Genomic DNA, 24188 nt, shown 5'->3' with positions numbered 1-24188 from the left:
AGCGCTGCAGAGAGACAGCTCTGCCCAGGAGCAGCTCCTCTGCACACGCAGCAGGGCTGAGGGCTCTGCCTGCAGCACCAAGGGCACAGGAGCCAGGCACAGAGAGGGGAAAGGCAATGTGGGGTGGTTTATTGCTGAGGATTCAATGAGACAAGTCACAGCTCTAACACGGTAAGTCTCTGGCTGTAGGACAATGCAGCTGCATTTCCTGGAGGGAGACCTTAAGCTGGTACATTCTATGATCTATAGGATCTGTCAGGTCTCTCTCACAGTATCTCTGTTGTTGAGGAGAGGAACACATACCAGAGCAGGGCTTCCCTGCTGCACTGTCAGAGGGACAGGGAATGACGACAACTTCTGCTGAGGGTGACTGCAGCGGGAGCACCCAGGGGTGCCCAGGGCTGTCCTGCAGAGCAGGGTCCCTGTCTGGGGGAGATCCCCATGGTGCTGTGGGGAGAAGCTGTGGGGGGAAGGAGCATCCCCAATAAGGGCAGGAAAGGTGCTTCTACTGTGGAGAGGGTGCTGTGTGGGTCAGGGCTGCTCACAGCTCCAGATCACCTGCAGGATTTCTCTAAGGCGATGCCCCAATGACAAGATCAATGTAAGGATTAGCAGACAAATAAGGAGCTTTCCTGAGCCTGTCTTTTCAGTTTCCTCTCCCAAGCGGTGGGGGGTGCAGGAAAGGATAAAATGAAAATGAGCTCTCATGCTTAAACAAGTCACTGAGACTCCTGAACTGCAACTGTGAGTGATCAGTACATCTTCCAGAAGGCTCATGACATCCCTTCCCCACCCCTCTGCTGTGCACAGCACCTGCATCACCTTGGCTAGACCCATCAGCCTTAGTCTGACCTGTCCTATTTTCCAGCCTGCAGACAGGAAGATGCCCCCAGGCAGTGCCCTGTGAACAGGCAGGATCTGTAGGGCCATGGGGAGGGCACAGAGGGCAGGATGGTCTGTGAGCACTGACAGGGAACAGACATGGACAGGGAAACACCTTCCAGGGTTGAATCTCCAGGCAGCAGGGAAATGATCAGAAATGAGACGAAACCAAAACCGGAATTGTTATGGGAGGGAGAAGAGAGAAAAGTCCCTGTGACCCCCTACAGGTCAGATCCCTCCTGTGAGCAGACCCCTGGCCTCCTGTCCCACCCAGCAAGGCCTCTGCCCTCAGGGCCGGGGGCTCCAAGGCATGAAGCAGCTCCTGTGCAGCCAGAGCTCCAGTTCCTCTGCAGAGCACAGGGGCTGAGAGCAGCTGCCCAGCAGTCTTGGTGCCTGGGAGGTGGCTGCACAGCTGGGGAAGGGTGACGCTGTCTGAGTGCCCGGCTGCCTCTGCCCTGGCCTCTCTCACACCCACCCTCACCGCATTTTCCTTCTTGCTCCCCTGCTCTGGGTCACTGCTGTTGGGATCTTGTTCTTGCTGTCAGGCTCTCTGGGGATGGCAGTTTCAGCTGCAGAGTCACAGCCTGATCTTGTGGGTCCTTTCCTGCAGGTGTGTCCATGGGCACACATGTCCCAGCTTTGCTCTGACCTGTGGGGTGTGGGCAATGAAGTCTGTGGGGTTGAATCTCCCTGAATCAAATGCCAGCATTAACACACTTGGCTATCTGCATGAGGTTTCCATCCCAGCTGTGAGCTCCCCTCCAGGATGCAAACCCACCCTATAGCATCTTTGTGTTATCTGAAAGTCTCAAGGAGAAGCACAGAAATGGTGTGACAGTGAAAATGCTGTTTGGTTTGTGAAATGAGCTACTTCTGCCCTGGGCTAAATGTGGGCTGCTGAGACTTTAGAAAACAGTGAGATGTGTAGTGGTCTGAGGTGGATCCCTCTGCTCCCAGCAGTGCCTGGTGGCTCTTCAGGGTAACATGGGAGTGTGATCACCCTCCATCTCAGAAAGGTGCCAGCCCAGGGCAGCTGGAGCAAGACAGAGGGACAGACCAGCTCCCCTCGCTCTGCACTGACCCACAGGCATCCTCTTGCCTTGCAGGACTCGCTCTGTTCTCCCTGAGTGCAGCAGAAATGCTGATGGTTTCTGACATACAAGAACATCCCCCAGGGTGAGAGGGGAGAAGGAGCTGTAAACAAAACAAACCTCAAAAACTACCTTCTGCCATCTCATTTCCTTATCCCTGGGAGTGCAGATGCTGACAGGTTTTTCTGGACCAGGAGCAGCTGCATGTGACAAAGCTGAACCCCAGGACTGTCCCCTGCCCCCGTTCCCATGACCCCACTGCTGCAGAGCATGGCTGACTCCTCAGCATCAGCGGGCACAGGCCCTGCTCCTCACGGCACCTCCAGCCAGCACCACCCAGGGCTCAGACACGGAGCTGAGGGAAGATTTGGAAAAGGACAAGGGGGTGTGGAGCAGGGGAGGGTGTATGAGAAAGGGCTTAGACTTTGCTCAGAGAAGCCTCCCCTAACATCTCACTGTCTTTTCCTTCTGTAACAGTACCCTGTGCTTGGAGGCAGCAAATGTCCAACAGCAGCTCCATCACCCAGTTCCTCCTCCTGCCGTTCACAGACACACGGGAGCTGCAGCTCTTGCACTTCTGGCTCTTCCTGGGCATCTACCTGGCTGCCCTCCTGGGCAACGGCCTCATCATCACCACCATAGCCTGGGACCAGCACCTCCACACCCCCATGTATTTCTTCCTGCTCAACCTCTCTGTCATTGAGCTGGGCTCCATCTCCACTACTCTCTCCAAATCCATGGCCAATTGCCTCTGGCAGACCAGGGCCATCTCCTATGCAGGATGTGCTGCCCAAGTATTTCTGGTTGTCTTTTTAGCTTCAGCAGAGTATTGGCTCCTCACCATCATGGCCTATGACCGCTACATTGTCATCTGCAAACCCCTGCACTACGGGACCCTCCTGGGCAGCAGAGCTTGTGTCCACATGGCAGCAGCTGCCTGGGCCACTGGGTTCCTCTATTCTCTGCTGCACACAGCCAATACGTTTTCACTTCCACTCTGCAAGGGCCATGTCCTGGACCAGTTCTTCTGTGAAATCCCCCAGATCCTCAAGCTCTCCTGCTCAGACACCTACCTCAGGGAAGTTTGGTTTCTCCTGGTTTCTTTCTTAGTAGTCTTCAGCTGTTTTGTTTTCATTTTCTTCTCCTATGTACAGATCTTCAGGGCCGTGCTGAGGATCCCCTCTGAGTAGGGACAGCACAAAGCCTTTTCCACCTGCCTCCCTCATCTGGCCCTGGTCTTCCTGTTTGTCAGCACTGTCATATTATCTCACCTGAAGCCCCCCTCTATCTCCTCCCCATCCCTGGATCTGGTGGTGTCTGTTTTGTACTCAGTGGTGCCTCCAGCAGTGAACCCCCTCATCTACAGCATGAGGAACAGGGAGCTCAAGGATTCAGTGTGGCAACTGATGACTGGCTGCTTTCCAAAGCAATAACCTGCTCATATCTTCTGCATAGCATATATAATGTAAATCACTTTCTCACTGAGTGGTTGTGCCCATGTCCACTGGACACCCTAGAGAACCTGCTGCAGGTCAATCATCATGGACTGGCCTCTCACAACCACCATTTCCAGCACTGGCTTCTCACTTCAGCTTGAAGAGGTTCTTTGTCCCTCCCTGGCAGCACAACTAACGAGTAGGTCAGATGTCCATGTTTGTATTGTGTAGACAAGATGTAAACAAAAGCACAAAGTGCTTCTGAGGTGATGAACCCCAGTGAGCAGAAACACCATCAGCTACTCCTTGGGGTTCCATGAAGGTCTGTGGGACAGACAGTGTCTTGATGTGATTTCATGTTGAGAGTATCATCCTTTGGGGAACCACCTGAATGTAGCACTGGGATGTGCTTCCTGGAACAGAAGATCCCATGTCCATTCTTTATGCCATGAGGCATCTCATGTAAGTGCAGAGTAGGGTGACAAATGGCAGGGCTGGGGTGCCTCCCAGCCTCCTGGAGTGGCAGCAGGAGGTCAGAGAGACACAGTGACTCCTGCATCTGTGTGGACAAGGGAAACACTCTGTCTATCAACATCCATGGGTGCATAAGGAGTCCATGGTGAGGTTACTTCTCTCTGGTCAGGCTAAAGACCACAAGAAGTCTGACGGGTTGGGGTCCCTGCCTGCAGAGCAGTTTCTGAGATAGTCGAGCTTTCCATGGTAGTGGGAAGAGGCCGGAGAGGGGAAAAAATAACAACTGAAAAGGACAACTTGGGAGGTGCATTCTGGATATCCAGGAGGAAGAAACGTCAGTGGAAGGGCAGTGCTGCGGTGCAGGAGGTCACCCAGAGGCAGTCGGGATCAGCCCATGGCTTTGTGTTTCAGCAAACAGCCACTGAGGGTGCAGTGAATGAGGCATGGACTTTTGGGAAGGTGCAATGAGAGACATTTATTACAAACTCAGGCTTGCATTTATACTTGCTATGATTCTTGCTCAAGCATTTGCCGATTTGCCAAGTGAGTCCTTACATAAACGATATATTTTGTGTTCCCACCAAAGTTACTGCCATAAACACAGGTTTTGTCTGTCATAAGCTATCGCTCTGTCCTTGATGTATCAATCCTGTATCAGTCTCTCTGTCCTTGATGTCTCACATAGCATACAGTACTTGCTTCTTGTATTTTTCCACTAGCGCTTGTTCTCACACTGTCGACTCTCACAGTTTCTCACAGGCTTAGCACACTGCCACATCTCCTCTTCGTGTTTAATAAGTGCATAGCCATAGCAGTATGTAATTGCATAGCTATTACCTGATTAAACCTTTTTTCAATCATTTGTTGTAACTAGATATCTCTTTGAGACGGTTTAAAAACCCAGTTGGAGATTCCTTACAATCCTCTTTAATTTCAAAAAGTTTTGGCATATTTATAGCTGTAGGTTTAGTGTGCCTAATCCTGTATAAAATCCGCTGTCAATAACAATTCAGCCTGTCGCTAGATTTAAGAATGTTATGATCCCACCCTGGATCGACCAAGGGACAATTTTGATCTAAGTTCCCTGTATATTCCCTGCCAATATCTGCCCTATACAACAGTGTTTCAATCTCTTTCCCTGATTATCCTGTTCAAGGGTCAAAACAAACAGATCTGAAGGGGATAAATATAATGCCTATGTATCCTTATTTGTTGTGTAACATGCATTTTGCAATAGGTAATATATGATTTAAAACACACTTCTTGTGATATATTACATATAAGGCATTAGTATACTACACATCACAAAGTATACCCACCTAGATCTGTGCAGCATATTCATATTATTTACAGTGGCCTCCATTAATTACAAAATCCAGTCAGATTCTCCCTGGCTGCTGTTCCCCAGGGAGTCAAACAATCTCTTTCCAACGTCACAAAATACAACCCAGGGCGGGGAGGGGATTCCTTCCGAATCCCTCCTGTCGATTATCCACTACCTATTTCACAATCACAAAAAGAGACAGTTGGTTAACAGTAAGTATTGGACTGGAAAATCACCGAAGACACAAGTAACAACAGCAACAAATCACTATAGATGCAAACAACGATACAATTACTAATGCATGAACAACAAAGTCACTAAAGGTACCTTTATCAAATTACTGTTTTCTTGTTTTTCTCTTTTATTTAGTGTTTTCTCATTTTTCTCTAATTTCCTTATTTTTCTTTTTTCCTTTTAGCTTTTTTTTTTCTTTTCTTTTCTTTTTCCCTTTTTTAAAGTTACCCAAGCTAACAAAGCTTCCAAAATGCAAAGGCCCAATGCACTAGTATCCTTCCGAAAGACAGACAAGTTCCACATGTGTCACTTGGATCACCAAAGTATCAATAACCAAAATGCAAAGACTCAATGCGCTGGCAATAAAACCACGATAGCCACTCACTCACCGCCTTCCCTCAAAAGGGAAAGGAGAAACTTGGATTGATAAACACAGTTTAATAAAATAAAAAAATACTAATACACTGCTAGTAAATATATATATAATATAGCGATAAAAGCTACGCAATGCAGTTCCTCACAAACTCTGTCTGCACACAGCCAGTCCCAGGAAGCAGCACCCTGGTCCCAACAGCTGATCCCAAAGAGAGAAACAATGCAGAAAAGCACAGAGGCCTCTCCAAAATGGCAAAAGGCCAAATCAAACCTCCCGAACTGAACTCCCCTGGCTTCCATAAAAAAACTAAGGAAGAACTCACGAGAGAAATAAAAGAGCCCAAGAGCAAGAATGGCCGAGAGAGAGAGGCCAGAAGATCCCAACTCTCCTAAAGATGAAGCGTGAGGCTAATGGGACGGAACACTCTCATTGGTCAGCCTGGATGTCAGTCAAGCTCTGCCCCGTCCCTCCCCCCTTCCTCACTGCCTCACACCTGTGGGCAGAGCACTCAGAGTGTCCTTGGCTCTCAGACCAGAGCAATTGCAAACATCAACTCTGTGCTGGGCTGTTCTCTCTTGCTCTCAAACTAAATCCAAATAATGACCATGCCAGCTATGAAAAAGTAAGTTTTCTAACTGCATGAGGAAAATTAACTCATTTTCAGTCAAACCAGAACAGACCTGAAGCTCTCCCATGCCAGACCAACAAAGCTAGAGAAGTAGTAAAGTAATTATTTAATTAAATCATACCAAGGTTTGGCTGTTCCCCTTTTTATAGCAGAAATAATATGAACTATTTTTACTCTTCTGAGGGCAAGATGGGATCTATCTAGTGAAAAGATAGAAAGAAAGAATGAATCAATCAATCTATAAAAAGACAGCTTAAATGTGACAGGAAATTAATGTAAAATGTATAAATATATTGCTAATTAATTTACTGAGAATTCACATTACTTAAAGAATAAGAGGAAAAGTAAGCCCTTTTGAAATATTGTATGGGAGACACTATTCAGTAAACTTGACAGAAAAAACTAATCAAATGCATATTTTGGGGAACCAAATGCACATTCAATACATGTTTTCTTTGGGAAAAAGAAACCACCTGTGGCACTGGCTGTGCCTGTGCCTTCCTTCTGACCTGGAGGTCCAGTCTGTCCTTGGACCTGAAAATATAAACCCTGAAAGAGCAGTGGAGAGGCCTCTGTGTGGGACTGTTGGTAACTAACACTGTGAAACATAAAGGAATCGATTCCAGGAAACATCACATTAGATTAAAGAAAAGTACAGAGACTGGGTAGAAATCAGAAAAGATCACTCCTTTTACACTAAAACTTAGAAAAACATAATGAACTGCACTTGAACTGAAATAGAATCTTGTACATAATATGATCGTATTTAAGGAGGTTTGTTAATATTCATTGTAGCATTAATCTTAGCCTATTTAATTTGTAGATATGTGTTTAAACATGCATCACAGTTACCTGAGCCTTTGCCTGTTACACAGTATAGCAAGTTCACTTTTAAATCAGGAGACTCCATGGACCCAAAATGTACATTTTATAATGATCTGGAAAACCATGTAGATAGCTGAAAAGACCAATTGCTGAGTTTGTACGTATTACCTAGCGAATTCAAATAAAGGGGTTCTTACAATAGGAACACCTCTGTTTATTAATGTATCCTGGGAAAACACTTCCTTTGAAGGTTAATCAAGCTGAAGATTCATAACTGAATTAGAAGAGATTTAGAAACCTGCAACAGTCTTGCATGAGGCACACTGTCTCTTCCTCTGTGAACAGGTGCACATGTACAGAGGCAGCCAATGCCCAATACCAGCTCCATCATTTAGTTCCTCCACATGGGAGCTGTAGCTCTTGCACTTCTGGCTCTTCCTGGGCATCTACCTGGCTGCCCTCCTGGGCAACGGCCTCATCATCACCACCATAGCCTGGGACCAGCACCTTCACACCCTCATGTACTTCTTCCTGCTCAACCTCTCTGTCATTGACCTGGGCTGCATCTCCACCACTGTCCCTAAAGCCATGGGCAACTCCCTCTGGGAGACCAGGGCCATTTCATATGAAGGCTGTGCTGCACAGATCTTTCTGTTTATCTCTTTTCTCGCAGCAGAGTTTTAATTTCTCACAGTCATGTCCTCTAACCGCTACGTTGCCATCTGCAAACCCCTGCACTACGGGACCCTCCTGGGCAGCAGAGCTTGTGTCCACATGGCAGCAGCTGCCTGGGGAAGCTGTTTTCTCTATGCTCTTCTGAACACAGCCAATACATTTTCAATACCACTTTGCCAAAGTAATTCCCTGGACCAGTTCTTCAGTGAAATCCCCCAAATACTCAAGCTTTCCTACACACATTCTTCTCAGGGAACTGGGGATTATTGTGGTCAGTGTCTTAGCAGTATTTGTCTGGTTTGTGTTCATTGTGCTGTCCTGTGTGCAGATCTTCAGGGCCGTGCTGAGGATCCCCTCTGAGCAGGGTCGGCACAAAGCCTTTTCCACCGGCCTCCCTCATCTGGCCGTGGTTTCTCTGTTCATCAGCATTGGTGCATTAGCCTACCTGAAACCTCCTTCCATCTCATCCCCATCCCTGGACCTGGCAGTGTCATTTCTGTACTCGGTGGTTCCTCCAGCAGTAAATCCCCTCATCTACAGCGTGAGGAACCAGGAGCTCAAGGATGCCCTGAGGAAACTAATGGCTGGATGCTTTTCAAAAGCAATAAACTTCCTGTCTTCTGCACATCACTCATGATATAGGACTCATTACAAGCCCAGGCTCTCTTTTGTATATCTCGTAGGTTTTGATGGGTTTTGAAGTTGGGGGAGGCTTATTTGGTTTTGCTTTCTTTTAACTGTGATAATATTGCCCACAAAGTAATGCCGTTTTTCATTCCACTTCTAATTCACTGTCTACACGTATAGTTTGAGTCACAGACTGTGTAAATGAGAAGCCATGCTCTCTGTGTTTTTTTAAAAAATAAAGGACCCTGCACTGAATTGTTTGTCTGAGATCCTTCCTCTGAGACCTTTTCGAAGCTGAATACAAAGTGTCTGTGTGCAGAGCTGAAGGGAAACAGTCTCAGCACAGCAGCTCTGCCAGGGAGCAGCAGCCTTGTCCTTTCCAGAGCTGTTCTCCTTCCACTTCCTCACTCTCCTGTGAGCCCTTGTGATGGTGTAAGATCTGAGCACTCCTGACCCTTGGTTACAGTCCCGCTGCATGTCAGTCCTGTGACCACAGGCAGGGACAGGCAATGGGCACTTCTGTGACAGAGCTGCCTCCAGAACAGCATCTCCATCAGCAAGGGGATCTCCTTAGCACAGTGCTCGAAGGCTTAGGTCTTCTTCCAAAGTTGCTCTCAAGAATACACCTAAGGAATAGACTCTCAAAAGGCTTTGTTTTCTGTGTTTTCTGTGGGCTCAGTGGGATGAGATCAGGGTCCCAGTTTGGCTTTCGAGGGATGTAGAGCTGGTGGTTCAGGTTTGGGTTGTTGGTGGCCAGCACCCAGGCAGATGGTGGATAAGGCAGAGCACCCTCCATGGTCACCTCAGAGCTTGTGCGGGAGGCCGTCACAGTGACAGTGACCAACATCAGCTGGGTCTGTCTCTCAACCTGACCAGTATGTCCCTGCAGAGTCACCACAGCCTGGGCATCACAGCTCACTCACTGCACAGAGCAAAAGCCCCAGCTCGGGGGCTGTGTGGAGTGTGGGAACAGGGTGCAGGAACATCTGGCCAGGCCAGTGCAGATGTGCTCTCCTTGGGGAAAGGCTCTATGGGGAGATGGGATGTCCCAGCAGAAGATCAGGGCACCGTGTGTGTGTAGACACGGAAAGAGAAACCCTTTTCTGCCGTGGGTGCCAGTTTGGGGCAGGCTGCCCTGTCCATGGGGCAGCAGGAGCTGCCTGAAGAGTCCCGGGGCCAGGACTCGGTGCTGTCCTGGGGAGCAGGACTGGCACAGGGTGCTGAAGGCTGACGGGCATTGGGACATCCTGAGCGTGGCAGCCAGAGAGACACTGTCACTGACCTGTTTCTTCCATCTCACTCTACAGGGCCTGCCCAGACTGGGCTTTCCTGCTGGGCTGGAGTGAGAGCAGGATGTGGGGAGAGCTGGCGAGGAGCTGCACTGGAAAGTGCCCCAGAGAGGAAACTACCCGTGAAAAGATGAAGTGTGTGGGTGTGCATGGTGGGGGCACACAACAATGTCCTCACACAGCCAGGCCTCCTGGGAGAGACGTGAAAGACCAGCAGAGCAGGGTCTGGTCTGTGCCCACGCTTGTGGACAACATGGGACACCTACCCCAGGACAATTGTCACAGACCAGCCCCTTGCAACCACCTTGTAGGTCAGTGCCCTCTTACCACAGCTGAGAGAGGTTGTTCTTCCCTCCATGGAAGGAGACCGAGTGACTAGATCAGAAGTCCAGGTTTGCATTGAGGCAAGATATGAGCATGCACATCATGTGTTGGGAGAGATGAACCTGAATGAGCATAAATGCCATCAGCGGTTGCTGAGGAGGCCATGGAGGCTTGTGGGACAGTGTATCGAGGTCACTTCATGTTGAGAGTAACTTCCCCAATAACCACCTGAATGCAAGAGTCATGGACTGGATGGTCTGTCTCCAGAAGGCAGATGCGCCTTGGCTATGGGGATTTCTATTCCCTACATTTCATTCTTGCCCCACAGTTCTGTGACCTCAAAGGAGCCAACAACTTCTGTGATTCTGCTTCATTGCTGGAGATCTCCTGCAGTAATACTGTGACACTCATGTTTTCATAATCACCATTTTAGAGCCAGTTTTCCCATCCCATTCACATGGGCATCCTGTGAATGAATCGCTGCTCTTCATCCCGGTGTAGACAGGCAGAAGACCTTCTCCACCTGGCCCTCTCACCTCACCAGTGCCACTGTTTTCTACAGCACTCTCATGCTTGACTGCATGATGCCAGAACAGCACTCCTGAGACAGTTCGACAAAGCCTTTTTCCTACACCATCCTCATATCCCTGCTCAACCTGCAGCCCAAGAACCAGAAAGGTTGAGCAGAAGTGGAGCACTGAGAAAGAATGTTAGGAAAGCTTTGAGGTTTGCACAGAGACCATCAGAGTTGTTGACCTCCTGTTGTGTTCTGAACAGGCCCAGAGGACATGGACAGCATTTGCTGTGTCCCAGAAACTCACCTGGAAGGACAGGATATAGAGAGAGCCTTTCGTGTGGGAAGGGGCAGAGAGTTGCTGGTGGAGCTGGCTGGTGTCTCTGTCTCTCAAACACCCCAGAAAAGTTGTGGCTATTGGGGAGGTTTCATGGTCCTCTGAGAAAGAAAACACCAAAATTGTCTTCAAGTAGGTTAAAAAGGAAGATGATTTGTAGAATTACAGACTGGGCAGCTTCACCTCCGTCCTTGGGCAAGTGATGGGGCAAATGCTCTTCCAGACATCTCCAGGCACTTGAAAGAAACAAAAAAGAGTGCAGAACCTGCATGGGAGGGGAAAGCAGGGAATGTTGTGTACCTGGACTTTAACAAGGCCTTTGACATGGTCTACCACAGTCATATTGGTGATATCTGGATGGAAAATACAGATGAGAATGTGTGTGGGAGTTTGGCTGGATGGTCAGGCCCAGATGCCATCAGTGGAATGGACTCCTCCTGGAGGGCAGTCACTGTTGGCATCACTCAATGACCTGCACTTGAGCCAACACCTGTGAACATCTTCATTATCTCCCTGTATGATGGGTTAGAGCTCACCTTATGGTCCTTTGTGGATAAAGGCAAACTGCGGGGAGCCCTTGAGCTACCCCATCGAGTTCACCTGCCTCAAGCAGCACAGTCAGACAGGATGACATTCAGATCTCTTCCAATCTGAGTTAATCTATGATGCAAGGAATCTTTCCCTTGGAGAGCTCTTTGAAAACAGTAAAGGAAGAGGATGGAGAAAAGCCAATGAAACAGAAGTACATAGAGAGAATGTTGCACTCTAAATACAGAACAAAATTTGTTTTCATAAGCCTAAAATTATTCACATAAATCAAGAGAATGTGATCAACTTGCTAGTACATGGCCTTAGTGCTGTTAATAAAAAACAATAATAATAAAAATCTGAAAATTCATAAAAAACTAAGCATGCTGGAAATGTAGACTAATTCAAGGATTGTGTTGAGTTCTTTTCTGCAAAGGTTTCAGCTTTTTCCTACCCCTAAATGCTCCCCCTCGCCTTGAAATGAATCCAATACTCTAACCCTTAACCTCAAACCTTACCTCTAAACCAAAGCCCAAACCCTTAACCTCTCACACTTACCCTACCTTTGTCCTTACTTACCCCTCACATGAAAATGCTGGCCTTCAGTCTAGCCCTGACCCCAGCCCTGACAAAACCCTAACACTCAAAGCCTGCCTATACCCTAAACACTAACCAGGCACCTTTAGCAGAGCTCCAAACCCTCCTGCTAAACTTTTGTCTAATCCTGAACCCTGGAAGGTGAGCTCTAATCCTGAATCCCTAACCTGAAAGCCTAACACCCAAAGCCCTCCTTCCCATGCTCTCAATCCCTCACCTTCAGTCCCTTTCCTAACCTGGACTTAGGCTGCTTGGCACCTTGGGGGCAGGACATGAGGTCCCAGAGCAGTCTCAGGGTGTGGGAAAAGGAATGTGGAGTGACCTGTGTCTGATCAGCTTGTAAACCAAAAGGAGGAGATGGGTGAGAATGCTGTGCTGAGCTCAGCTGTGCCTTAGAAACTGCTACTCCAGCAGCATGGGACTGTGAAGGTGGCTGTGAGGTCAGTTCTGTCTCTGGAGTTGAATGGCATGTGGCTTGGAAGATCCTGGTGAGGTCACTTTTGCCTGGTCAGATGGTGCAGCTCGTCTTGCAGAACTCATCTCTAGAAGGGTTATCCCATTTCGCTCCACTGATCACTTTGTTTTCTTACAAGGAAAGAAATCAAATCATCATTTCTACTGGCCGTAAAAGAGGGTCTTCACATGTGAATTTGTTGCTGCAGTTTTACATAAAGATAAGGACATGCAGTTGGCCTAATCATTGGCAGCAGGTGTGAGCTTCCTGCAGACTTCTCTGTTGCAACCCAGTCTATCCTGCAACCCACAGATCTGTGTGCTCAGCACAACACAAACTGAAGGCCAAGCTGTACATGGGGCACAGCCCTGGGTCTACTCTAGTTTACTGTTATGTGGACCTCTAACTCACCATGTACAATGGTGTTCTGGTCAGGATCACTGAACCTCCTGATGAAGGTTAGGGAGAGGATGAGTTGTCCCTTAGACAGCTGGAGGAAGCCTTACAGTTTTAGGCCCTGGTAGTCATTGAGGACTTTGAATACCATGGACCCCTACTAGAAGTCTTTGGTTTAATGGAAAGTAGAAGGTATTCCCTGATCCAACACAGTGGGAATGGTCTCCTGGATATGTTTTTCACAAGAAGACAAAGCAGGACTACTGGACAATGTGGAGGGTCTAGAAAACCCTGAGGGAAGTAAGCAAGACAAATTGTAGCAGCGCTGAGTAGAGAAGAAGAATGACCTCCCTCAATCATCTGGCAGTGCTGAGTCAAGGGGGATGACAACTCCCGTGTCTGGTTGGCCACACTCCTACTAATGCAGCCCATTGTGAACCTTTACTTCAAAAGTGAATAGCCAGGAGAGGACGAAGCTTTGGGAAGACATAAAGACAGCCTTCCATAGCTTCTTGGTTACCAGCAAGATATCCTCCCTGGCCTGAGTTTGGCTTCCTTTGTATTCTCATTCTCATTTCTCAGCTTTTGACCATGGGGATTCCTCCCTTGGTCAGCTATTCAATTAAACTAGTACCTCCTTCTATCATCTGGAGTGCCTTGTAATGCCTGATACTCTGATCTTTCAGGCGCACCACAAATCTGATAGGCCATCTATACAGACTCATTAACAGTTGGCAAAGCAGAGCTTCACTCCAGGAGAACCTTGAAAAATTCTGAGATTGGGCAATAAAAACCTCATGAAATTTTAAAAGGAGAAGCTGCCAGACCTTTACTGGGGGCAGAATAACCCCACACATGAGGGCAGGCTGGGACCTGAACAGCTCAGGAGTGACTCTGAGCAGAAGGGGCTGGGCATGACGAGGGATGCCATACGAGCCAGTGGTGCATGCTCACCATGAGTAAGGCCAAGGGCATGTGGGGCTGTGTTAGGCAAAGTATGGCCAAAAAACAACAGAATTATCATCCCCTTTGAATCAGCGCTGTGGTGGCCACATCTGGGCTAGCGTGTCTGGGTGTGGGACTCCCTGTTCTGGAGGAATGGAGAGGAACCAGAGAAACTTCAGAGATCTGTCAGGATGGGGTTTGGAGCCTTTGAGAGAGGCTGAGAAATATGGTTTTCTTGAGCCTGGTGAATGGAGGCTCAGGGCACTGTAGCAGTAGCCTGCAACAGCTTGAAGGGTGGTTTCAGAGATAGCAGAGCTTTTCTTGGTAGTAGGAAGAGAAGGAAACCTCCACAAATTGCAACTTGGAAGGTTCAGATTGGTGGTTCAGAAAAAGACATCTCAGTCCAAGGGCAGTGCTGTGGTACAAGAGGTCACGCAGAGGGAGTCTGGATCAGCCTATGGCTTTGTGCTTCAAGGAAAGACCAGAGAGGGTGGAGAGACATCAGTGAAAGTGTGGAAATGCTGGGATGAGAGCTAGGTAGGAAAGCAAGATGGATGTCAACAGCCTGAAGGGACAAAGGTGCCTGAAGGGGACAGTATCAGCAAACATGAAGTAGACATGGCCAAGGGCTCTGGTGAGGCTGAAAGGCCACACAGGACCGAGGTCTTTGTCCCCCTGGCTATGGCAGTTGTATCTGTCTCTAAGACCTACCAGGATAAACTCTGTTTTGAGGCTCTGGACTTTGATTTCTCGTTGTCCCTTTTTGGGGAAGCCGGGAGGGGTTGTACAGTTTCCTGCACTTGGCCTGGCTCAAACTCACACCCCACTGCTCCAGGAAGAGCCTGAGCCAGGCATGAGGGATCTGCCTTCCCAAGGCCTGGGGTCAGGGTTTGGCCTTTAGCTGGTAAAACAAACCAAGGATTTTCTCCATAGCAGAACGACCTGTACAGTGCCTTTTCCTACCTGCAATCACAACCTTCAATTATCTTCTCTAACGAGTCCATGGAGAGTCTTTGTCAATAATGACCCTCAGTGGGGTCAATCAATGTTTCAAGGTACTTTGAGTTGCGCTTCTGACTTCCTCCTCCTGAGCGATTTGTTCAGTCTCCTCTCAGTATCTGTAGTTCATGGACTAAGGGCCAAATACACCATGGGGCTCATTAAAATACAGGAAGTATTAATGAACTATTTCCCTTCCTGTAATTTTCTTCAAGTCTTAAAGACTAATTTGAGCTGTTTCATAATGTAGCTAAGAAGGAAGATTTCAAAATCACCTAGCAGAAATTATTCTGTATTTTGAAGGGCATATTATGTTCCTTTTCAGTTCAGTGAAGAGGTGATAGTAGCGTTCTGTGGTTGATAATGATCCAGAATGTCTCATCAGTAGGTCTGGACAGGTAGGAAAAGCGGTCCCTTGAGGTCCAACATGGTATGGACAACGCTCCACCTCACCTGCCCAACCTTACCCTTTCTCTCGTTGCCCCCTGGGACTTGTTCTTACTTTTCGTTACATCAGATTTGTCCACATTTCTCTGCAACTGGATGTTACAACTCCTTTCCATCATCTCCCAAATGCTCTTCCTAGAAAACTGGCTACACAGAGACACCAAATGATTTTTTTCCTAATTACAAACAAAGAAAAGTGAAGCACAATTAAGCTTCAAAAATAATAAAACACACTCCTCCACCATAAGTTAAGTACAAGGTGCCTTTAATGAGGTTGTCTTTCAACAAGGGATAATCTTATGAGAAATGTTTTAGGTAAGCAGACAAAAGAATAAAGATACAAACATAATTAAAGAGTTGACTAAGGAGACAATTAGACTACTGCAAAACAGGCAAACATTTAACTACCTGAAGTTCAAAACAGCAGCTAGCAAGTTGAGAGCAATCTGAATGAATAAAGAATAAGAGAAAGAGAAAACTGGAGAATAATGAAAAGGGTCGTTGTGTAGAGAGTCTGCAACTGAAAATGGGACTTTAGAAACAGTCATTTTATCAGAACAGGTGAAAATAGGTGAAAGATCACAGAAATTAAATACACCATATAACAGGCACAATAGTGGCAAGGATGTTGCAGGAGATCAACACATCTTTGGAACATCCCTTTTGAAAGGTCACAGGATTGGTAGAGGTCTCTTGTGAGTGAGAAAGACCCAATGTTGCAGCCAAAAGTGCCAGCCAGGGAACCGCAAGCTGCACAAGAACACTTTGGTGAGGAGTGACCTGTCTAATGAGTCCTCTTGGGTGACATTTCTGGGCACCTACTAGAGAAAAATGTGTTCGAAAGCCATCAGCATGGACTTAGCAAGGGTAATTAATGTCTCACAAACTTGATTGGCTTCATGATGAAGTAACTGCATTTCTGCGTGAGGGCAGAACAGTGGATGTCATTTACCTCAGCTTCAGCAAGGCTCTTGGCATGGTGTCCCTCAATGTTCTTGTACCCGAGGTAGGCCATTACAGTTGGATGGGTTGACAAACAGATGAGTGAAAACAGTTGGATATGAGGCTGACAGAGCCATGGTGAAGGAGTCTCATGCCCAACCTCGAGACCACTGGGACTTACTGGGGGCTTGTGGGGCAGCACAGGGGACTCTGCTGAGACCTAGGCAGTTTAATACTTTAATAATCTGTGACCTTGAGGAGACAACTCTCACCACATTTGTTGATGATGCTAAATTGGGAAACCTCATAGGCAGGAGGGCTGTCCTGTCAGGAACATCATGACAGGGAAGGACAAAGGGCAGGTCCTGCACCTGGCATAGACTAACTCCTGAAGATGTTGATAACTGGGAGAGAGGTCAGTGGAGGGCTACTAAGATGCTCAGGGACCGGGACACATGCTGGGAGGAGAAACTGAGGGAAAGGGCCTTGTTCAGCCTGGAGAAGAGAAGGCTTTGGGCATCTTGTAACAGCCTCTCTGTCCCTGCAGGGAGGTTTTTCCAGAAGGTGGAGCCAGTCTTGTCATGGCCATGCTCGGCAGGAGGAAAATAGACAACAATCAAAGGCTGAAATAAGGAAGGTTCAGGCTGCAGATAAGGAAAATATCCTTCTCAGTGAAGGCTTCAAAGCATTGGAGCAGCTTCCCCAGCTTTGTTGTGCTGTCTCTGTCCTTGGATGTTTTCCAGCCCCCATATGGTAAAGCCTTGAGCAACGTGGTCTCACTCCACAGCTGAATGTGCTGTGAGGAGGAGGTCAGACGTGAGACCTCTTGAACTCCCATTCAGGAGAGTGGAAACCCGAATGGTGTTGTGGTGTCTTCCCCTCTGAGTCTTCCCCTGACGACAGCAGGGAATGTTCTCGGGTTCCCCATGACCATGGAAGTCAGTCAGTACAGTCAGACCAGCTGGAGCTTGCTTGTCCTCTTGTGATGCTCAGCAATAAAAGCCATGAGAAGGGCCGAGGTGTGCAGGGGGGATTCATAATTAAGGCATTTGCCTTCTGAAGCAACTGCTACGTGAACTGATGCTCAGTTTCCCGGGAAAGAGTTGGACATCACCTGCTGATGGCAAGCAGAGAAGAAATCCTTTTGCTTCCACAGGCAATCTGTGCTTTTCTTTATTAAACTGCCTTTATCTCAAACAATGAATTTTTCTTCCCCTTGTCCTCTCGAGCAGGGGAGCGATTGAGTGGTTTGGTGGAACTAAACCGTGGCAGCCAGGTTAACCCATTACATTCCTTTTTGTGCCCAACGTGGGGCATGAGACAAGGGCAGTTTTATATTAATGGTGCTACAGTTATAGTAGCTATTTGGTGGAGAATGTCTGCGCAGGTCACTGAGTTTTCTGTCTGTGCTACTTATCTCCTGATTTTGCTGAGCTTGGGAACATGTTAATACAAACAAAGTCTACGCTCTTTGCCCTGGTATTGATGGCTTTACTGTGCCGGGGTAGGTATTCTATCTTGTGGAGAGGATAATGAAACACATCTCCCTCTTCCCTTAGAATCACAGAATGGTTTGAGTTGGAAGAGACCTTAAAGATCATCTAGTTCCAGCCCCCCTGACCCACATATTCCTCTAGAAAAGGTTGCTCAAATCTCATTGTGTTGGTTTGACTGACACTGAGTTAATTTTCTTCATGCAGTTAGAAACTTTTTTGCAGCTAGCACGGTCATTGTTTGGATTTAGTTTGGGAAAAATCAGATAACACCCCGGGACAGAGATAATGTTTTTCTCCAAGTAACTTTCCAGTGGTTTTGAAGTGGAACAAAGAGAATACAAGAGCCTATTATCTTAGTTGCTGTCTGGGAGCCAAGGTCTTTCTGAGCTCTGTGCCCACAGGTGCGAAGCAGCTGGGAAGGGAAGCATGGAGGGGACAGAGCTTGACTGACAGCCAGACTGACCAATGAGAATATTCCATGACATCAGCATCAGGCTTCATACTGAAGGAGGGCAGGGTTTTCTGGATGCAGAAATCGAGACCTGTTTCAGTTCTGCTGTGTTTCGGTGGAGTTCCATTTGGAAGTTTGTTTTGGTCTGACCTTTTGCCATTTTACCATTTTGCAATGACCTCTGGGCCTTTCTGCACTTTTCCCTCTTCCCCTGGGATCAGGTGTTCATGACCAGGCTGCTCGCTCTCTTTCTTGGACCGGCTGCTTGGTGCAGGTGGAGTTTGTGAGGAACTCCATGATGCATGATTGCATTGAGTATCTTATTTTATATGCCATTTTCCATTTTATATGTGTTACTAGCCATGGTGGTATATTAGCATTATTTTGTTATTTTATTAAATTGTGTTTATCTCAATCCAGGAGTTTCTCCCTTCTCTTTCGATTCTCTCCCCTATTTGGGGGTGGGGGGTGGGAGTGAGCGAGCAGCTATCGTGGTTGTGATTGCTAGCTCGGGTTAAACCATGACAAGGGGCTAAACAGAAATGTTTTCACAGTCTGTTTTCACAAGAACATCACCAAAAACCATTTTACCTTTTCTTTCATGTCTTTTGGCAAAGTCTCTCTCCCTTCCCCCAAATCTCCCATCTCTCTTGCACAGGTTCCCCCTGACCTCCCTACATGTGTCATCTTGTTGGGGGAAGCTTTCTGATGACCTTCATGACCTCAGAGTGTCTCTGTCCCCTGTGCTGACCAGTCAGAAGTGACTTCTCAGCCAGCACCCAAAGGGACTCATTGTACTTCTGTGCTGAAGGGGCCTCTTCACAGCCCATCCAGCAGCACCGGAGGAAGGTCAAGCCCTGCACCACCCCAGAGGTATCATGCCTGCAAACCAGTGCATGAACCAGAAGGGATCCTGGCTTATCTTTCCCTCCTGGGTGCCTCAGTTACCCAGAGTATCTTGGAGACAGTGGAGACCTCTGTGTGGATAACTGAATCAAGCCTAAAATGTAAATTTTATACAAACCTGTGCAGAAAAAACAAACAAACAAACAACAATCTCTATGAAATAGCTGAAAAAGTCTTCATTTCCAGCATTGCTAGGCTCTTAAGCCATTTTTGTGAAATTTTTGTGGTCACTGAGGGATGCTGATAGTATCTGTCCCCATCAGTACTGCTGATGGCATTTGTTCCTGATCAGCCAGCCAACTTCCCTCCCATCGCATCATCCAGATCTTCAGTTCAGACATCAGAAACCTGCTCTAAGACTTTGGGATACCACATCCAAGGACTGGCAAAAGTCCAGGTACACAACATGCCCTTCTTTCTCCTCTCACGCGGTTTCAGCCGTCCCTTTCCTGTCCTTCAATGGCCTCAGCCATCCCTTTCTTGTGCTTCAATGGCCTGGAGATGGTTGCAAGAGCATTTGCCTCATCACCTCCCCAGGGACTGAGGTGAAGCTGATCTACATGCAATAGTCCCAGTCTTCTTTCTTGTCCTTCTGGAAGCTGGGTTTGTTATTTGCCTTTTCCGAGGATCTTGGAATCTCCCTGCTCTCTCTGGATTTTTCCAAGATCTTTGAGAGACATCTCACAATGACTGCAGCCAGCTCTAATAGCACCTCTCTGGCCCTTCCTACACCAAAAGTTTTCTCCATATCTTACAGTTCCAGGGGAGTGCCAGGGGGACAGTAAACACCTGTCTAGCTCATCAGGCACTGTTTAGAAGAGAATCAGAAGTGAATTCTTCCTGTGTGCCCATGACTCCAATGGGGCCTCTGTGCCACTCACAGCTTTCCTGAGCATTTTTTAAGTGTCTCCCTCTCTGCAAACTTTCTGCTCCTCAGGCTGTAGATGGGGGGATTGAAAAGGAGCATGAGGATGGGGTTTGTTAAACTATTCAAGAGTGTTGTTCTGGGCATCACAGAAACAAGGATGAGGGTGTTGTGGAAAACAGCAGCATTGGTGAGGAGAAAGGAACAGATGGAGAATGTCTTCTGCCTACCCACGGAGATCTAATACACACAGAGGATAACCATGTGAACAGCAAGAGGAGAATGGGAATGGAGAGAGCCTGAGTGTCACGGTGTCACTGCATGAGAGCTCCAGCAATGTGGTGAATCATAGAAGTGGTCAGCTCTGCTGGGGCCACAGAACTGTACCCAGAACATGACTGAAACAATTCCTGTAGATGACAGAGGAGCCCCTAGTGTGTCTGCCCACTGGAGACAGACGTCCCAGGTCATGAGTCTCGTACAGGGCAGGGAATGACACATAGCCCAGTACTGATCGCAGGATGTGGTCACCAGTAGTGAGCGCTCTGTACAAGGACAAGGTGCAGGAAATAGCACTAACACAGTGATGAGCAGGGATGGTGCTGTCCCAAGCCACAAAGCTGCCCATCAGCTGGGATAGGGGAGTGGATATGCAGGAGGTCTCCAGGGAGAACAAATGTCCCAAGAAGAAGTCCATGGGGATGTGCAAATGCTGGTTTGCCACCACCTGCACGATAATGAGGGTTTTCCCAAACAAAAACACCATGCAGGCCATGAGGGAAAGAAGGATTTTCTAAGGGATGGGAACATTCCCCATTCCTGGTAGGAGGGCACCTCCAGGACTGCCCCATTGCATTTTTGCTGTGGAAGGTTTTAGGTCCCTCTTGTCCCCTTGCACTTGGTAGGGAACTTGCAAGGAAGGAGTTTTGGTTCTTTTGTAGATACTTGGGTATCAGTCAGAAAAACAAGTCATTGCAGGTACATTTCTTTTTTTTTTTTAACTAAAAATAGAGTAGAGCCCCATGTTCACATAGTCACAGGGTCACACTAGTGAAGTAGATAATGAAGTTGAAATGGGTTGTCCACATTCCTTTGTGGATAACATTATTAAAGTTTAAAAAAAAAAAAAAAAAAGGCAGAACAAAAGACAACACAAACATAAAACTGATGACAACAATAACAAACTAATGAGAAAGGATGGACCTGTAATGAGTTAAATTATGAGTCATATATTGAAACAGATGCACAGTCTAGAGCTTCTGGAAGTCATCCAAGCATCAGTTTCCACACTGCATTCTGGAGCTCCTGGTTTCTCATGCTGTAGATGAGGGGGTTCAATGTTGGAGGCACCAATGAGTACAGAACTGCCACCACTAGATCCAGGGATGGCAAAGAGATGGAAGAGGACTTCAGGCAGGCAAACATGCCAGTGCTGACAAACAGGGAGACCACGACCAGGTGAGGAAGGCAGGTGGAAAAGGCTTAGTGCCATCCCTGCTCAGAGGGGATCATCAGCACGGCCCTGAAGATCTGCACATAAGACAGCACAATGAACACAAAACATCCTAAAAAGACAAAAGTACTGAAAACAAGAAGTTTAAATTCCCTGAGGTAGGCATCTGATCAGGAGAGCTTGAGGATCTGGGAAACTTCACAGAAGAACTGTCCAATGGTATTACCTTGGCAAAGTGGCAGTGAAAATGTATTGGCCTTGTGCAGCAGAGAATAGAGGAACCCAGTGGCCCAGGCAGCTGCTGCCATGTGGACACAAGCTCTGCTGCCCAGGAGGGTCCCGTAGTGCAGGGGTTTGCAGATGGCAACGTAGCGGTCATAGGCCATGATGGTGAGAAGAAAAAACTCTGCTGAAAGGCAAAAGACAAAGAGAAAGACCTGTGCAGCACATCCTGCATAGGAGATGGCCCTGGTCTGCCAGAGGCAATTGGCCATGGATTTGGGGAGAGTAGTGGAGATGTAGCCCAGGTCAATGACGGAGAGGTTGAGCAGGAAAAAGTACATGAGGGTGTGCAGGTGCTGGTCACAGGCTATGGTGGTGATGATGAGGCCGTTGCCCAGGAGGGCAGCCAGGTAGATGCCCAGGAAGAGCCAGAAGTGCAAGAGCTGCAGCTCCTGTGTGTCTGTGAACGGCAGGAGGAGGAACTGGGTGATGGAGCTGCTGTTGGACATTTGCTGTTTCTGGTCATGGGGACCTGTCCAATGAGGAAAAGGCAGTGAGAAATTAGGGCAGAGTTCTCTGAGCAAAATGTGTTCCAGTTCTCATGGAAATCCCCTAGACTGACTTACCCTGTTCAGGTCCCTTTCATGAGCTGTGGTTGGTGCTGGCTGACGGTGTCATTGGGAAGAGGCATCTTTGTTGTGGACTATACTGAATGCAGGTCTGCCCTACAGCAACAGGAAAATAGAGAAACGGGGAGGTCTCAGATTATATCAACTCGTGATATCAAAGTCCATTTGAGCACAGTCTCTCCCATTTCACTTAATGGCAGAGCAGAGCTGTAGAGATCTTGTTCTGTTTATTTTATTCTAACTGCCCCACCATGGCTGAGGAGGTTTTGTTTGTTTGTTTGTTTGTTTGTTAAGGCAAAAATGCCTTAACGATGCTTTCACTGCAAGTGAAACCTTTTGGGTGCTGACAGACAAAGGGACTGTCCCTTAGTGCAGAGTGGGGACAGCTGGTCTGTCCATCAGTCCTGGTCTCAGCTGCCCTGTGCCGGCACCTCTTTGAGCTGGAGGACGATCAGCCCCAGATGTTCCCCTGAGCAGAAACTGGACACCGCTGAGAGCAGAGCAATACGGTTTCCAAGGGCTGATCTACAAACCACTGACCGCTCTCATTGTACATGAACAGGATCTCAGCTCTGCCCTCCCAGCCAAGGACACTCCGGGCTCAGTGTTGCTGGGCTCTCCCGGGCAGGCTGAGCGCTGACCCTGGCAGGCGGCAGAGTCCCTGCCCGGCACAGCCCTGGGGTGCAGGGACCCTGCTCTGCAGGACAGCCCTGGGCACCCCTGCCTGCACATTTACATTTACACCCCACAGCCATCCTGAGGAGAACGCAGCATTCACATCTTGTCACTCTGACAGTGCAGAAGGCAATCCCTGCTCTGCAGCACATCCTCTCCTCTGCATCAGGGAATCACTAAGAGTTGTCCTTACGTCTCTTATAGGCTCTGCAGTGTGACAGCTATCAGAGATTCTGCCAAGATTTGCAGATGAATGTCCTGCAGCCACAGGCTTAATATCTATGAAGATTTCTCTCCCAGTGATCTCTCAGCATCCTCCCACCCCATGTTGTCTTTAACCTCTCTCTGCCTGTCTCCTGTGCCCTCGGTGCTGCAGGCAGAGCCCTCAGCCCTGCTGCGTGTGCAGAGGAGCTCCTCCTGGGCAGAGCTGTCTCTCTGCAGCGCTGCCGCTGCCATGAGCTCCCTGTGACCCAGGAGCCCAGCCCAGCTCAGTAGCACAGGAGCAGCCCATGATGTCCCTTTCTCTGTCCCCTCTGGGCTCCTTCCAGGTGTCCCTGGCGCTCCAGGGACACATCCTTTCAAACAGCTTCAAGTAATCAGTGATGTTGATTCTCTCTTCTCTGCACAGACACTTCTCACCAGCATTGTATTCTTTCTATTAAAACACAAATTGGGATGAGAATGATCTTTTCCCTTCCTGTCTATAGACAGGACACCATGAATGTTACAGCAAAGGATCTAATTTCTCTAACCTGGGGGAGGAATATCTTCAGTTGAATGACTTTAGGCATTTTGTTCTGGTTTTACACTCCCAGGTCTAGAGAGGCATTCATTAGTTTTTGGCCATGTCATGTGTGTGCTCTGCAGCAAAGCCTTTGCACACATGGGCTCTTGGACACTTGGTACCAGGTTTCTTGTGCAGGTCAGAACTGGGCTGGTGCCACAGCTGGGGTGGCTCAGCCCAGATGTGAGGCCATGTCCTGAGCCAGGGACCTGACTGGGGAGCTTGAGCTGTCAGTGCTGCAGACAGAGCTGTGACACGGATGGAATGAACTGCCAGGCAGGGTGGCAGGAGTTAGTTCATCTGGTCTGCAAGGACAGCAGCCTCCAGGCACAGCAACAGTCCACATCAAAACTCAGCCCAGAC

General features: G+C 48.0%; 1 pseudogene across 1 annotated transcript; it reads left to right on the top strand.

Annotated features, from left to right (window-relative positions):
* The first annotated feature begins 2473 nt into the window (after positions 1–2473).
* On the top strand, positions 2474–3406 carry LOC308052343 (olfactory receptor 14A16-like; annotated as a pseudogene). Its single transcript has one exon. The product of its transcript is annotated as an olfactory receptor 14A16-like (transcript).
* Positions 3407–24188: the final 20782 nt, after the last annotated feature.

Source organism: Nesoenas mayeri, assembly GCF_963082525.1.
Source record: "Nesoenas mayeri genome assembly, contig: SCAFFOLD_40, whole genome shotgun sequence".
Taxonomy (NCBI): Eukaryota; Metazoa; Chordata; class Aves; order Columbiformes; family Columbidae; genus Nesoenas; species Nesoenas mayeri.
The sequence above is the reverse complement of the archived record's forward strand: the minus strand, read 5'-3'. Positions and strand labels throughout refer to the sequence as shown.